Raw genomic sequence first — 18,318 nt, forward strand, 5'->3', positions numbered from 1 at the left:
ATATTATAAAAATAAATCATCTCCCAAGTATCACACAAAATTTTCTGGTTTATATGTCAATTAACAACTGAGCAAGAGCAATTGAAAATGTGAGATCGCCCGCGGTACATCTTGACGTCACACCAGGCAAACGAGCTTCGAGCGATGGCAACCGGGCCTGTAGTTGGATATTATGAATCGCTGCTACCGTCAATTCAATTTAATTTTCTTCAAAGTAATGTATATATCAATTCTGGGTAACTGGTATTTTTAAGACAAAAGTTTTATAATAAATAAAGAGTACCTTGGGATCCCAAGACATAATTTCGGACATTTCTCTATGACGTGAATAGATCTTTGCTCAATATTGTTTTTCGAATTCCAGTTTTCAACTAATATTCTATAGTCCGTTCATAATTTGTTGATAGCTCACTGCAAGTTTGACCCTCATTAGAGAACTGAAATACAGAGAGGACAGCTAATATGATATAATAACAAAAACCAAACTAAAACTGGCAGTTTAAGATGTTTTTGACTAACCCACCTTGTATCTGAAGAAATACAATACAGCTATAAAACTTTTAATCCGATTTTGTAGGTATTTTGAGTGGAAATGAGTGACCAGTGTCGTAGAGTATATGATTGAAACATTAGTTTTTTTAAATAAATAAATATATTAATATTCTTAAACTGTAGGTACTGTAAACTGTATTTTTATTTAAAAAAAATTTCTTTATTTTATTCAAAAATAATAAGTTACTTGCAATTTGTAAAAGATACATTTATTTAATTAACACCTATTTTTAAATGATATAAACTACGATTACTTACAAAACTATTCAAATTCAAAATAAACAGGATCATCTTCGGAATACGAGTCGTCTTGCAGGTTAATAATAATTAGCGGTTGTGTCTCTACAGTCGCATCAATTATATTGTCAAGATCCCACATTTTTTGTTCTTCTTTTATTGCATGTCTTACTGCATCTCGCCAATTTTGTTCTGTGATATGTTGTAAAGACTCATATAACAATTCACGTACAGCTTGTATTTTATATGACGTATTTTTTCTAGCCACATAGCTCTTCATTTGTGCCCAAATGAGTTCAATTGGATTTAATTCGCAGTGGTAGGGTGGAAGTCTAAGGACTGTGATGTTTCGTCTTTCCGCCATTTTGTCAACTACGTATTTCTTGAACTTAGATTTGTGTTGCCGGGCAATTTTTAAAAGTTCTGCTTTAACCATTCCATCTTCGTAAGGCAGGGACTTATTTCGCAGCCAGTCAATCAATGATATCCTGTTTCTTCCACGCAGTCGTTGGAAGTCTTTCAACTAGTCGTGAATGATAAGGTGCATTATCTAATACTATAATTGAGTTTGGTGGTATATGTTCAATCATCTGCTCAAAATACTCTTCGAAAACATCTGCTGTCATCTCCTCGTGATAGTCTTTTGTGCTTTTGGATTCAAATTCCAACAAACCATGCTTAGCAAATCCTTTTTCACTGCCAATGTGAGAAACTATTAATCTACTGCCTTTACCAGAGGGTGGGGAAATACCAGTAGACCAACCTTCCATAAAGGCTTGCCTGGAGCTTGATATATTTTTATCTGTCCAAATTTTTGTGAGAGTATGACCTGCGTTTACCCACGTTTCGTCCTGATAGTAAATTGGACTTCCTTCAGCCCGAAATTTTCGTATAGATCTTAGATACTTTCTTCTCCAACATATTATCTCTTCCCGGTCAATCAAAAGTGATTTTCGGTCTGATTTCTCCCACCGGAAATTTAATTCTTTTAAAACTTGCCACAATTTGGTTCGTCCGACATGAGGCAAATTCGGGTCGTCTCTAACTTCTTGTAAAATTTTGTTTAAGTTGGGTATTTCTTTTTTGTAAAAAAATTCGTGAATTTTCCTTCGAATACCATTTTTGGCAAATTCATCAATTTCAATAGGTTTTCTCCCCCTCTTTAAGTATTCGTTTGTATTTGGGTTAGCTATACCTTTTTTTTTTCTTTCTGATACGAACCTATATATTGTTGACTCCCCTACGCCCGTCATGTTGGCACAACTCTTGATTATGTTCTGAACAGTGTTTGTGGGATTCTGAGAAACCAGAGCATCGTGAACGTTCAAAACAATAGTTTTCTCTCTTGGTGAATAGACAGACTTACTGACTGTACGCAACAGTACCGGTGTAAAACTTGATGATGTTGATGATGATGACGAAGCCATCGCAAGCAATCAAACAAAACAAGCAGGAACGAAAGGTACGTATATGTTTGTAGGAATATGAAAAAAAGTTACTCACGCACTGCACAAAATTCGCAAAATAAATATTAGAGACGTTAATTACTGCCGTAGACGCCGAAACACCAACGAGCCGTAAATTAAATGCGATTAAAAAATGTACTAAACCAAAAATTATTTTCGTTCGTAACAACTTCACCCTTTCAAGGCAAGTTTCGAATATAAACTGAAGCTCTATATTTAATGAATAAACACCTCAGGAACCTCCGCCTATGATTTTACGAGTTTTACGACCGTTTTATGACTTAGGCCCTCATTTTGTGCTATCGACAAATTATGAACGGACTATAGACAAAGTATAATCTGATGATGTATCAACAGAAGTCATGTCTGATGTACTCAAACTCTGACTGTCCTCGGGGGAACTTAGTAGTATTTTTTTCCAATACTTTCTGTATTTTCTATTTCTTCAGAACGATTTATTTTTCGGTGGTGCATAATATTTACGGCCTATTTCGCTTTTTCTCTTCGAAAAACCTGTTAATTAACTTGAATTCCAGCTTCAAAGATATTTTCCTGTGTACCTGCTTCATCGGACATGATTTGATTTTCAGCGATATCTTCGTTACAAGTATTCAACAAAATTTGTTTTTTCTTTTTTTGAACAAACGGTGGAGCTTTAGATGCATGTGCCGTCGGTCTATCAACCTGGCAATCAAATATATGCGGAATTACGCCTGGTTTCAATATAATTTTTCCCACTTTTATAGTTTTGATATACCTATATTAATTTTCTAACTCGGTTCCAACCTAAAATTCAAAGTAGTGCTCAGAGTAAACTCTATTTTTTTTTATTAATCATTATCATTCATACTTACATTAGAATGATCTTCGCAACAAAAATGCGTCCGCATGGCAGATACAAAGTCGGCCTTCCGCATAACTTTCGTAACAGTGAAATAAAAATTTTGTCTGGGGCAGTTACCGAAAAATTCTTGCATTTAGGAACGATGCAATACTCGTAGTCATTTTTTATCATCATTCATACTCAGGCAGTTGACACACTGCAGTAAATAACACACAACTTGCTTTATATGGCTTTAACACACGTATTTCGCTTATCCGCCAACACTCCCTTGTCGCCGAGTCGACTGATGTGACGTCAAGCTTGACCGCGCCCCGTTTCGGTGAACGCCACATTCAACAATTAATTTCAGGGGGAAGACAAAAAGTTAAAATTCAGATTTTTTGCAGATGTACTATTTGAAATATAAACTTTCGTATTATGAAATAAAAAAAAGTTGTCAAATGAGCCCATCTCAAATGATTTAGATGCAAAGAAAATAATTTCCAAGTGAATACTCCAGTATCGGCAGATGATCTTAACAAATTTTACTGTAAATAGCTGAAAAACTGACAAGGAATACTCTAACGATTCTTTAGTGCATTCGAAGGAAATATTTGACCTCATGAATTGACTTTTTATCATGTATCCATCAGATGTCAGAGAATTGAAAGGGACAATACGAATCATTGAAAACAAAAAATCTTCCTGAATTGATGAAATAACAATGGAAATATTTGATAACTATCCTAAAGTATCGTTGGCTATTTGAGTAATAATCATGAATTATTCAAATATAGTTGGCTATTTTCCAACTTTCCCCAACACGCCTGTGGTTATTCCGTTATACAAGGATGGTGAGCATGAAGCATTTTAGAATTTTCGTCCATGTCCCAAACTGATAAAAAAAATTGTAGAAAATCGTTAGACTCATTTCTTAAATTCGCATAACGTGATAAATTTTCAACCGAAAAATACCGTTCTAAATTGGAACTTGCCTTCACTGAGAAACATGGTTTTTAGGTAAGTATTCAAACGAATATTATTGTATTGACTCTCCTATCAACAGGATTCATCAATATCAGCAAGTTTTGTTTCATAAATAACGAATCCAAGATACCCCCAAAGGAAACATCTAAGGGAGTCAAATCCGGTGATCTCGGAGGCCACTCAATTGCTTCCCTTTTGCCAATCCATCTGTCTGGGAATCGCTCGTTTAATCACTATCGGACGAAATGAAAATAATGAGGTGCGTCACCGCCTTGCTGGAAATGTAACAGATCCTGCTGCAACAGTAAATTACAATCTGTAACAATTTGGGTTTCTAGGTCGTGAGTTATAAGTGCATTGAAAGTATTTTTCACCAAATCAAGCATATACTGGTGACTTACATTACATTACAATCATTTTAATTCGTTTTCGAAGAGTGTAAACCATTTTCACAATATATACGTTTATTTGACAAATAAAACTGAATTTACAGTATTATCAAATCGTTTGAATTTGCTAAACAATTTTTTGCTCAAAAAAAAAGGTTTTCAAAGCGAAAAGGAAGGTCATCTGTGGAATTTCAACGATGAGAATTACAAATTCAGATCTCTTTCAGAGGGCTTACAGAATGAGCGAAGATTTCGCGAGGTCAAATTAAGTAAAATTACAAAAATTGCTCGAATATAAAACTCGAGAGAAAATAAGAATTATAATAGAAAAGCATTTCTTGAACTCAGTGAGTGGATACCTATATGATATGTGTGAATGTTTATATAGCTGATTAACGTTAAAACTGATTTCAAACAAATGTTTTATATGTGTATAAAATTGTATACGTATATGTATATATCTATATATATATATATATATATATATATATATATATATATATATATATATATATATATATATGTATATATGTTACATTGTGAAAAAAGAATGGTATTTTTTTAAAATTCCTCTTTTAACGATTAGTTCCAATAACTTCGGCATTTCTCGTTCCTCACAACGGATTCAATATCCCCCGAAGCGTAGGGGCAACACCAGTATCTCGTCACCGTTATTATTATAATTTTTTCACGGACAAAACACAAGCACTACAGGAGAATCCTAGAAGGGCTCCAAGATCCGGTGCCTGTGTGAAGGTAGTGATTCACATTGGATTTAAATCGCTGGAGCTTTATAAAACACCAAAACTTGTTGAGATGTGTACAGTTTTCTACTCTGGAAAATGATTCCAAGCCTTCGAGAAGCAGCCGTTGCAATTCCAGCGACATGATTGCGCCACGACATTTTGGTGTCCATTTCAACACCCAACAAACTTATGGAAGCAGAAAGCGGAATTGTCTATCCTAACATGAATATATCCGGTTCGGAGAAATTTATCTTTTTGGAGAAAATCTCCTGCTTGGGTTTTCGTGGCATTGAATTGAACCTGCTGGCGAAGATGTGCATCCGCAGCCGATGTTCTGGAATCCAAATGACGAGACAAATGTGCTGTCGTCAGCACAGCTATATCTTAGATTCTGAAGGATTGGAGACAATGTGGATTCCTGGGGAACACCATCGTTGATGATAAAAGTATTCGAGAAATGTCCTTTATCATTATTTCAGAATGTATATTGTCATCATAACCAAATGATGTATTACCTTCGCTAATACTATTCGTGAATTTATTTTCAACAGAGCCACTCTGTATATCTAGTTGGTTAAACGCAAAGGTGAGAGGTAAACTGGAACAGTTTCCGGACGAAGCCCTGAGGCTTTTGTAGGTTTTCGGGAGCGTAGGGATAAACGGCGAGGAAATTTATTTGGTCTTTGCCCCTGCGATAATAGGATCAGGGATTTTATTTATTAAGCAATCGATTATCTATAATCCATACGGGTTTGTTCAAGCGTTAATTATTGACGTTTGACCGTGTACGAGATTAATGCGTTATGGAGGTTTATAGAATTTGGCGACATCAGCTATAGGGCGATTACTAATATTTTATCGTTCGTTTTATCTCGTGATTAAAGTAATTGAGTTTTTTGGAGGGATCGGTCTATAAAAAGTATAATATCTACCGTCAGTGGTGTCGCATTTTGATTGTCTTTGTCGACTCTCTTCGCGTTTTCTTCAATATTCACATATTGGCTAAAAGTGCGTACTCAACCGAACGGGAACGAGGCGAGCGTTTGATGTAAACGTGCACCCGAGGCTAGGCAAACAACATTTAGCTATGCGACGAACATTCGGCAAACAGCCGAAAGTTATCCGTAGACTGTCGGTACTTCAAAGAGAATTCACATATCATACATAGTCCTTTGAAAACTTTCATTTAGTGTTGCGTTTTTCAGAAAACGCAATTATATTGTTTTAATGTGTAGGGGATTAGTATAAGCTCAAGTTCAAGTTTGTGGGGTCGAAACCCTTGTTTCCCAGCTGCCATTTTGGAAAAAATTGTGCTCGCGCTGTATCTCGTGAACTAGTGACCTCACAGATAATTTTATTATACATTTTTTGCAGCAAATTGAATTTTCTTCAACTTTTTTCCCATCACTTTTATCGCATACTGAAAAATAAAAAAGTTTACAATAAAATGATCACAGAGCAAAAATGGATCCCAAAATGGTTGTATATCTCACATTGAGAAAACCGTGTAATCGTTTATTGATTATATACAGACAGCTGTTTCAGCCTATTGGACATCGTCAGTACCGGGCAGACGGTTCTCGATTGAAAACAAAATGAAGCATTTGGCAAACTGACAGCAATAATAATCATTGTACAGTGTTTAGTTGTCATGGAAACGCCGGCAAACGTTTTCATGGCCTAACTAGATGTTGCGCGCTTATCATCGACATCGCGTATCCAACATGGAAAATGTACCGCTTCAATTTGACATGCAACAATTCATAGCTGCCTTGGATTATCATATAACCAAGAACATTTTTTCTCACTATAATGCAGAATTTAGAAATTCTAAGTTCTGAACATATAGAAGCGATGAGAGAAGTGGAACATTGAAATATATCAAAAATGCAATGAGATATTTCCTAGATTCATATCAAAATTTGACACATGCAAAATTTTATATAAATAAAGCCAGTCTGATTAGAAACACGCTCCACTCTACTTGATATTCCGATATATTCAACAAATTGTTAGAAAATTACTAATGCCAAAAAATCGAATATTGAGGACTTTGTTTCCTTTTTAAATAATAGATGTCCATCAATAAAATTCACGTATGAGTGAGAAAATAAAGGACAACTATCATTTCTTGACGTTTTGGTAATGAGGAACCAATATGGAGGGTTAGAATACGATATATTTAGAAGAGAAACAAGCACGTACAGGTATATTCCTGACAGTTCATATCACTGTGGACAGAACAAACGTGCTGGGTTGAATTTTTTAAAGCATCGTCTTTTAACTTTCCCTCTAACACATGAGAGCCTTTTGGGAAGTCCAAAAGACAAAGTCGAGAATTCGGAATTTACGAAATTGAAGGCTTACGATGCAAAATATTATGGACAGGCAAAGAGATCTATTAAAGAAGTATATGAGTAACACTTAGCACACTTAAAATATGGAAGACCTAAAAAATCAGCAGTCGCCCAAAACCATTCCATAGATTCAGTTCATTAAGATTACTTAGACAAGTTAACAACAGGCATCTAGATGCCTATGAGAGTGTAGAAATAAGTAAACATAATAATATTATGAATAACGATGACGGACAAATACCAAATAGCATACTATATAGCTTGTTAAAATAATATTAGATTTACTGACTATTACATAAGGACACATTGTAAAAATAAATTTAGGACAAGTAGATAGGCAATATTGTGAAATTGATTTATAGATAGCTTGAAAATGGTTTCATATATAGCTATAACATTTAAATATTAGATTAGATTTGATTAGATTAGACGTATTGTAAAATTATTAGATGAGGCAAATTGTAAAATTGATTTAAGACACCCAAGGTGTGGTATACCTGTATGGTATACCTGTATGGTATACCTGTATAGTATAAATAGGGTTAGCCTTGCAAGTTTTTCCAGTTTATCTTCCTCTTGAAGATGATCACTTGGTGATCGAAACACGTGTCGAGGTGTTGGGAAAAACTGCAGTAATATTCATCAAGGGGAGTGACTAAGCTACCAAGAAAAGTATATCTCGAGATCTGAAATGATGACAAAACAACGAACTTTGAAATCAAACCTAAGTGTCCTTTGATTTTTAGTATGTAACAAGCTTAACGCTTATGATTTTTCGTGATTAGTTTACTTCTATCAAGACCCTGCCAATTTATTCGACTGAATTCATTATTCATTTTCTATTATTCTGTTGTCAATATTGTTCTTGACGGTCCGTTCCTCAAACCGACCTTGTCACGGTAATCCAATCCCATTCAATCTACTCTTTGCTATTGCTACGCAAAGAAATGAAAAGTTAATTATCCATGAACTCTGCCGCTCACAACTTTGAACTCGCGAGAAATGACTAATATATTTTTCCATTGCGGAAATAATAAAATATATTCGGAAATCGATTCATATCGGGACGAACATTTCATATTCTGGGGGAATAATTGAATAAAAATTCGAAAACGGAAACGTCATAAAAAGCTAAAGCGCAAGCTCTCTGTTCTTCACTTATCGATGAAGTAAACCAATAAATTTCCGTATTATTTTTTACTCCATATAAAATATCCGCATAAATCAGAGGAAATTTTGTTTTTCCAAATTTTATTACCAATTCAAATCGGGTAACTAAGCAATAACTCATGTACGTAAGTCACTTGGCATTCAGAGGGAGTCTGCAGCATTTTCCGTGGCGCTCTCATCGATCTGTCTTTAGTTTTTGATGCCGCTTCTGGAGATATTCGTGCTGATATGAAAACAGAATGGATATTTATTTACTCGAAATATAAAGAAATTAAACCGATCATTACATTATGAAACAAAGTTCCTCGCCGCGTTTGTTTATAGCGTAATTCAAGAAGAAGGTTTATGTGTAACATATAAAGTCCCGATCCTAATGAAGAAAACTCGTTTATTTTTCCTATTTGGCTTCGTTCATCAATGTAATTTACATCAAAAGCCACACAATCATTCTAGCGCCGCTCTAACACATTTCAATACCATTTCTGTAGAACGATTTATCTTTTGCCTCAAAATAGGCCTCAGTTTCCGGTGACCATTTTTTGAAGTCTGCGAACAGCCACTAGTCGCTGGGAGTCAAATCTGGCGAATACAGTGGATATGGGAGCAATTCGAAGTTCAATTCGTGTAGTTTTGCCATTTTTTTTTATTGACTTATGACACGGTGCGTTGTCATCAAGAAATAATTTTTTTTCACTGTCATATGAGGTCGTTTCTTTGCAGTTTTGGCCTTCAACCACTCCAATAACGCTGTATAATATTCACTGTTGATGGTATGTCCCTTCTCAAGATAGTGGATGAATATTACACCAAGCACATCCCAAAATACCGAGGCCATAATCTTTCCAGCCGATTATTGTGCTTTCGGGTGCTTTGAACGAGATGCACCAGTTGCTCTTCAGTCAGGTGACGATCGTTTTGATTCCGGAGTGAAGTGATGAATCCAAGTGTCATCCATTATCACATATCGTCACAAAATTTCAGGTTTTTTATGTTTGAGCATGGCCAAACACTGCTCAGAATCATCAAGACGTTCTTGTTGTAGGTCAACAGTGAGCACGCGCGGCACCCACTTTGAACAGAGCTTTCTCATAGTCAAATGCTCATGCAATATAAAGCCAATATGTTTTTTGACATCTTCACAATGCCAGCTAACTCACGCAACTCCACCTCTCAATTATTCAAAACGATTATGTGGATTTTTTTTAATGTTTTCTGGTATTACTGCCTCATTTGGACGTCCACTGCGTTCTGCATCATCGGTGTCTCTACAATCACGTCTGAATTCAGCAAACAAACGTTTAACTGTTGTTTCTGATGGAGCGGAGTCCTCATAACACGTTTCAAGCAATTGCTTTGCTTGAACGGTATTTTTTTCCATCAAGAAGCAATGTAAATTTAAAACATGAAATTGTTTTTGATTCATTGTTGTGAAAATAACAAAAGTATCACTCTCAGCACAATAACAACTGTAAAATCGTGAATGCAATAAAACTAGCGTGTGTTAGACACGAGACTCTTCAGCCCAAGTAGTATAATTTATGAATGAACAAAAATATTCAATAGGTACATATTGTTGTTATTTCAAAGGTCTACAAGAAAGTCCCCGATGGCATGTGTCTATCTTTCAAGGATGTCTTTCCCACGTATTTCCCTGTTTAAAATAATGGTCGAATATAATGTGGTAATTGGGAAGCTATTCAGGCGAATACATTTTTTTTACATATAGTGGGCATACTTGAAGACTGGCTATAAATCGAATTATCTGAAGGAACAATTCGTTCAGGCCAGTCTCAACTCCCTCAACTGTAGGTTAATGGACTGACATATATCAGAAAACAACTACTCCCCTGGCTAATACCACGAAGGGCGTTCGATTATATCCTCGTTCACAGGCATATGGCACGATGACAAACCTGTTGTTTGTTGTCCGCTTCAGCCCAGTTCGAGGAATGATTCTCTAAAGGAATTCGATTTTCAATTATCGGAAATCATGCATTGACGAGTGGCCAAAAAGCCCGAAACTGGTCGACAAGTTTGTTCTAATGATTGAAAAATCTATTGCGGCGGTTGTATTACCAACAGCGTATGCGGGAATAAATTTAGTGAAGAATTCTGCACGTACACCTGTCGGATATAATACAACGCCCTTCACGGTATTAGCCAGAGAAGTTGTCGTTTTCTGATAGGTGTCATGCCATTAACCTCCAGTGTAGGGAGTTGAGATTGGTCTGGACGAATTGTTCCTTAAAATGATTTACGTTATTTTATTTATCAAATAAATGTGTTAGCTACCTGATGCATTTCATTCATATTATAATTGATTTAAAAAAAATACGTTTGAAATTACTATCTAAAGAGTTATCGGAAAAATAAAGCTATCATGCCAGAAAATTAAAAGCGAGCGGCTTGACAAAATGATGTGTCATGGTTTGTCAATTTTGTCATGTGAAGAAAGGTAGCAATGGCGTTTGGTTTCATTCTTTGAAAGATATGAAAATAAAGTAAGCTGCATCTATAGATAATCTTCAAAACCGTAAATGAGGGCAAGGTGAAAAGTTCCCTTTGAAAGGTGTTTTCGTAATATAAACCACTGTAGGGCCCAATTGGCCAATAACTTGTCGTATTCACAAATGTTTCCTACAAATGAGGATTGAGAAGTTTTTTACATTTCTCCTAATGAAATTATTAAAAAGTAATACAAATCATGCAATTATGAAACAACAAAAATTAATTGGCGCTCCGGGGCGACTTCATGGATTCCAGTGGCGCATTTGCTTTTTTAGCAGCACCACATTATCTGAATCTCTTGATCTGCCAATCTATTCTCTTTTATAAAACAAAATGTAGTGTCTCCAGAGGCTTGAATAAATTCAAAACTTTGTCAGAACACTTCGTGACACGACTATCGTCAAACTTAACCAGTCCGTTTCGTCCTGATTCAACGCCAAAACCACAGTGAACAATGCCTGCATATATAATATCCAATAATGGAAGACTAAACTAATGAAATTCATCATGAAACATTGTCAGTCACCTTCAAACAAACTGATAAGTATATTATTGCAGTATTCAGTTTTATAAACTGTCTGAGCCGCAATACTATCGAGATAATAGGTCAAGATAATAGGTCTTTTCGATTCCAATCAAATTGGATCTATTTGCCTACCATCACTAATAACTTAGTAATGTTGAAATTGAAAGTAAAAGGTCTTCTTGGACTCTTCCATCACACTGACTGGATACAATCGCTGCTAAATGTGGTTTATGATGAATGATCTTTTCACAATTTCACAATATTATGGGGGACCGCATTTCACAGAAGAGTGAGAATTGTTGATGGTATGATGAATAGCGTATCAATTTTCTTTATGATTTGTATCCTTTATGAGGTGACCAGGTTGCTGAAACTGTTTGTTCTTAGATACCAGAGGTCCATATGATGCCAGGCTTGAATAGAAAAATCCTGATCATTAGATCAGTTTTGATTGCTGGTTGATGAGAAGGTAGATTTAACATAATGAATTTGTTGAGTCCAGGTCAATTTCCGTTCTATTCTAAAACTCAAATTTGACATAGAGTCGTCAGTCGATCTCACTTCATGGGCCCTAATCTTTCACCTGGATTCAACCTTTACTACACATAGGTCAACTTAAGTTTCTGTTACGGTTCATCCAAACCTTTTTTCAGTTGGGATACCACGATTCTAGCTGCTTGGATATATTTTTCGTGTTGCTGACTCCGAAATCACGCCTTTTGGTAGAAGTAAGATCAATAATTGTCTTAAATAGCACATATCCCAGAAGGTACTCTGGAGTAGATCTCTTACCTTCTCTACCTGAGATTAATTTGGTGGAGTGCGCTCTTCTAAAATCAAATTTTTCCTACAGAAAAATTTAGCACTCCTCGATTTTGTCATTCAGATTCAGCTTGTTCAGCTGTCGAGCAAAGAAGGCCGATTATTTTGGGAACCCCTAATTCTACCCATGTTCAGAGATCATGACGTCTACTGTATGTCTTTTCAAGAGCTTTTTCAGTATCAGATATTGAGTTTTCTTCTGCTACCATTTCAAACATCGGTTCATCTTTTTCTTTCCTAACGACATGTCGAATCCGATTTACTATTAATTGTCATAGTCTGGAGCAACCATAAATTCAAACTTGAGCTCGAGAGGTTCCAAGCACTCGTTCCACTGGCTATTGAAGATGCTGAGGATTGTCTTCTTCCCTCTACTGACCCTTTTACTGTTTGTATCTTTGTCATCAGAGAATAGTGTCCTGTGACAAAAGCCTAAAGAATAAGAAAGTTATGACCTGAGTATAATTTCATCAGAGCATAAAGATCAGATTTACATCGCCTATAGTTGAGCAGCACTTGATCCGCTAGTTGTTTAATTCCAGTGTACTTGCTGCTGTTCACTGTGAACATTTATTGTAACAGAAACTAATTGAATGGTTCCTTCTTCTGGTTTATGATTGATGTCTGAAACTTCTGGATGAGAATTTGCTATATTGGATGGACATGGATTGGAAAGGGCTCTGAGGATTGGAAAGGGCTTTTTGGAGGAAGAAAGGACAGCACTAGCAACAGAAACAGTCTCAGCAGTAGGAGCAACAGCTTGCGAGTATTTGGCAGCTACCGTAGCTTTCTTTGGTACCTGAAGATACTCAGAACAACCTGTATGATTTATCCTGTGAGCCTCTCTGCAGCTATTGCACAGCCAGAGGAAGAGGTTCAGTCAATTCATAAACGGAAAGCACTTTTCTATGTTCGTGATATTTGATAAGAATAATGTCAATATAATTTCAATCAAAAACATACAAACTCATAAATCAAGGTAAGCTTGATAACAACATCCATTAGTTCAATGGATTGTGTATGCCATTTTGTCTTGTATAATAATATAATTAATTGGAAAATCATCAGTTGAAGGGGTAAATATCATACAAGCTATGATGTGTCCATGGACATGAGATTTCTGAATAAGAGAACCACCTTTTGCATTATAGAAACCCCGACAATGACGAATAACTGAATTTTCGAATGAGAATTTTCGGTGACAATTAAAAAAGTCTGCTCACAGCCTCATTACTTTTCTCCGTCGCCTCGACTCTCTTTTCTATACTCGCCCCAAAAAGTAATACTGCGAAGATAATTGAATTCAAAACATCCCAGAGTTCCATTCAGAAAAACAACACTAAATTACTGATGGATAATAAAACTTCAACTAGGAAAAAATATTCTCGGCAACTTCTAGATCAAGTGGCGCCTGTGTAGAGCAATATCTCATTCTTCGCAAAAATAAACCGACTTATCTCGGGGATGTAGGCCGAAAAAATAACGTTTGTGACATTGGCGTAGTGAGATAGACGAATAACGATAAATGTGGAAACGTTGTGGTAGGCGTTGGGTTTATTTTGTTGTCGCCCTGTAGAGAACAATTGAAATAATTCTTTGTTAAAGTAGGACAGAATACCCAAAGTATTTTCTTTATGAATAAATAATAAAATACATCCGTTAGTGATAAGGGTGAAATTCAGTCTCTCTTTTATCAGATGGTAACTGCCCATCTATTCAATTCGAAGGATGAAAAATCAAAATGAAAAATAGAGGCAAAAAGTATAACGTAATCTAAAAGTATATTCACATTACGTTTCTAGGCGAATTGATTATATTCAGATCCACATATTCAAATGTATAACTGAAATTAACAGTGATGTCACAAATAATGATTATTATTAATAACAATCCAAGGTACGTAGAGTTTATTGTGAGATTTCCACTAAACATTTTACAAAACCGTGACACGTTTCGCTATATAATAGCTTCCTCAAGCGTTTTCATACTGACTAAATTCTACTTAATCTCTGATTTATATATTAACAATTTGAATCATGTTACCTCCTACCTAGTAATTGAAAATTTAAATGAACATGCAATAAACCAACTACCGATTTTACATTAGAAAACAGATGCAGAAGAGAAAAAGAATTCAGTTTCATTTGGTCATCCATTAAATTACCAGAATTCTTAAATATTTTAATTTCTAAGTAGTCCAAAAGATTAAGTTTCAAACCTTACTCTTCCCAATGTAATACTTTATAGTCCTGACTCCCTATTAAAAAAAGGTTTACAAATGGGGAATTGGACTCCACATTCAAGAAACTACTCCTGTGTTCTTTCACTCTTCAGGAAGAGGTTATTTTCGTTTGGCCAATATAAAGTTTTGAACAATAACCAAGAACCAAGAAGTCAATTCGTATACTCCTGATCTATACGACAGTGAAATTTAATATATTTTCTTAAATTTCATTTGTCTGGTAAGCCACGTTCAGAACTATCCTATTTAAAAAACAGGCGATCCTATTGGTGGGTTCACAAAAGTATGGAGATGTTCTATGACGGTTATAATTGTTTATTGAAGTGGGATCGACCTGGTGAATGACTTGTTTCCGCAGTTGATTGGTAAGAATGGATTCAATAATGTCCACCTTGTACCGTTGTTAAGAGTGATTTGCTCGATAAAATTCAGTCCTTTCTGAAAATTACTTTCTGACACATATTAATCACAAGGTAAATATTATTAAAGATATTTGTGATGTCAATAACAAAGAGGGAGGAATGGTAGAAATATTTTTATAATTACAATATAAGTAGCGTTAGATCATGACTAACTAAAGAGTAGAGAGGATTCTTGTTGTTTGCCAGAAATATTTTTATTTGGCGCAGAAACACATATAATTCAAATCTGTACTGTAGTAATATTTTTTCAATGAGAATTGAAATGTAGATCTATTCAGTAATGGCGTTGAATATCTTGACTTCGGTATATAGTAACAATTCTTCTTAAAATGTGTTTTGGAGGGGTGGATTTTTGTGTGAGTGGGTATCATGAATGAAAGAAAGTTTTTCATACAAGTATTTAAGCACTATATGTATGGAAAAGGTCTATAGTAACCATCTTTGTTTGATTTTCAACCAATTCGGTGTTTTGATTTCATAAGACTGAGTTGCTTCTCTCAATTCCATAAATGAATCGAGCCTGAATTTGAGCAAATTTGAATTCGATTTTGGTTTGTTTTGTTAGGCTAGGAAAATATACTATATTCGCAATAGAACTCAATTTGAGGTTGTAGTTGTTTTTGGTCTTAGAAATTAACAATTTAGCATTTGCGGGTATTCAACCAAACAATGTTCCTTTGATATTGCAGATGTATTGATGTATTCATTGGAAGCAAAGCATGAATCATGTTCATTTCCGAAATTGAATAATTGATTACTTTTTGACTGATTCACATAATAATGAGTCTGATAGTGAAACAGGCAATAAGATGAATTTCATTAGTTCGGACTCCAACTGTCTAATATGATGAAGAGGAAGATGAATTTTCAATATGTATCGTAAAATACACAGGCCTTGAAATGGAGTCAGAGGTACATAATATTTTTCCCCAATTTCTCTATCGGAAAAGTTGCACTAGTAAAGAAATCATTTCAGTTCAACTAATCCAGTAAAACAACGGAAGTAGAGTTGTTAGTATCGAAAGCAGTGAAAAAATAATTGCAACTGCGATTGGTTCGAAATCAAGATTGGTGAACTGAAAGACGATTATGATTTTCTAGACAATCTAGATAGTCTCACAGTGTCTTTGTCTGTACATTGAAATATTTTCTAAGTGTTTTGAAGAGAGTAGGCAATAAGCTAATAGGTCAGAAGTTTTTTGGCTTGTCTATTTTTGAGAGGTGAGGTAAGAACACGATTTTTCAGCTACATGGAAATATGTAATTTTCTATTCAATAGTGAAAGTGGAATAATTATCAAATCTGAACAATCTGCCCCTGTTGTGTAAGATTTAATTTCGGAGATATATTGTTTTACTACATCAATGAATTGTTCTCGAATAAAATATATGTAAACCTGCCTTGGTATTATTGAAATGAAATTTGAGTCCTTGTACAGATTATACAATATATTCCTCAACAACATTTGCAATAATTATGTGATATGAGTTTTATGAGTGAAATTGAAACTATTGACATCTACAATGTAACACTGATGATAATCCTAGAGAACAATTTTACGACGAGTAGTTGATTCAATAGCTGTTTGAACATATTTATTGTGAAAGATTCGATAGCACTTCATTGTGAAATTTTAGCAGAGAATTTTGAAAAACCTCAATATGTATTCCTCAATTGTGCCAAACCTTTTCTCAACGTTCCACGTTTAGGAGCCTTTTGTTTATAAAAAAGGTAACTCTCGCCCTAAAATATATGTTGAAATGAGTATTTGTTTGTGACATTTTGAGGTGAATACGGTTCAAAGTGAAATTACTGTAATTTATCCGAGCGGTTTGTTGTGGTCCCAATAAAACCTTCAGGCTGATTGCACAAATCCAGTCTTATCGGATAGCTGTTGACCAAGAAAGTCCATCTCTTACGCTAGTTGCACACACATCAATTTTGGACGGCCGAGTTTGTACCGGTCGTCCAAATTCCAATAGTGAACCACATGTGGGAACGAGACCTGGCACACACGCCGACCGGTGATCGTCGCCGGTAAAATACCGGTGAGCAGCCGTCCACTGCCACTGTATCGCCGGCAGAGCCGGGAAGTAGTGGCGTACATGACTAAATACACTCTTGCATACTCACCGGTTTTTTACCGACCATTCCAGTCTCGAATGCTCGGTGAGATTGTAGTTACTACGCATTAACTTCGTTTTGGTAGTGCGTGCTAATTACGACAACAAAGCAACTGATTGTTTGACCGATAAAAATCCGGTGAGTGTGCAAGCACCCGCTACCAATGAAATATCGGCCGATTTTATACTGGCCATCCAAAATTGGTGTGTGTGCAACTAGCGTTAAGCATTTATAACACATTCCCTTTCAGTAGGAAAGTTTGTATTTTTTATGAAATAGTCAATTACCTGAATCTCAAATTCGGGCAGTAACTTTGAAATACATGCTGAGATATTCCAGTTACTGAATTGTCCCAAACATCGGCCGCTCATAAAGGTGTTAGCTTACTGCGCATCATCCAACTAGTTGTATGAGTCGCACGCCAAAAGGCAAGACCACTTCAATCCTCATCTCGTACTAGCTTCGACTCACAAGGGCCAACGTTCGCATGGAGACGACAGTTAACCGAGAAACACACATTTATTAAAACAGGATAGGTTTACTTCTCTCATCCAGCTTAAATTATTGGTAAGAGTTGTTAAGTTTAAACAAAAAATATATCTAGCATTCCTCAATTCAGTCAAGAACGAATCGAAAGTTGTTTGTGGTAAGGTTCCCTACAAATTTTGTCGTTCACACTATATATGTTAATGCAAATACGACATTGTTTCAAAATCAACACTATTGGTAATTTACGTGAAATTGTCTTGGTTAATTTATCCATATCATTTTGTTATTCAACTCTTACTAACGTTTTTCCAACTGTGTCATTTAAATCTGATAAAAATTCACCATTTAATTTTGATGAAAAAAAAAACTGAATGTACACTGTACACTGACATTATGTCCAAAACAAAAACTGTTTCAAAACAAAAGAACTGTGTTACTCTTCTTGATAAACGTTTCAT

The sequence above is a fragment of the Leptinotarsa decemlineata genome, unplaced genomic scaffold (assembly GCF_025532065.1).
Source record: "Leptinotarsa decemlineata unplaced genomic scaffold, Ldec_3_MD MMD2_tig00000133_RagTag_RagTag, whole genome shotgun sequence".
Lineage (NCBI taxonomy): Eukaryota > Metazoa > Arthropoda > Insecta > Coleoptera > Chrysomelidae > Leptinotarsa > Leptinotarsa decemlineata.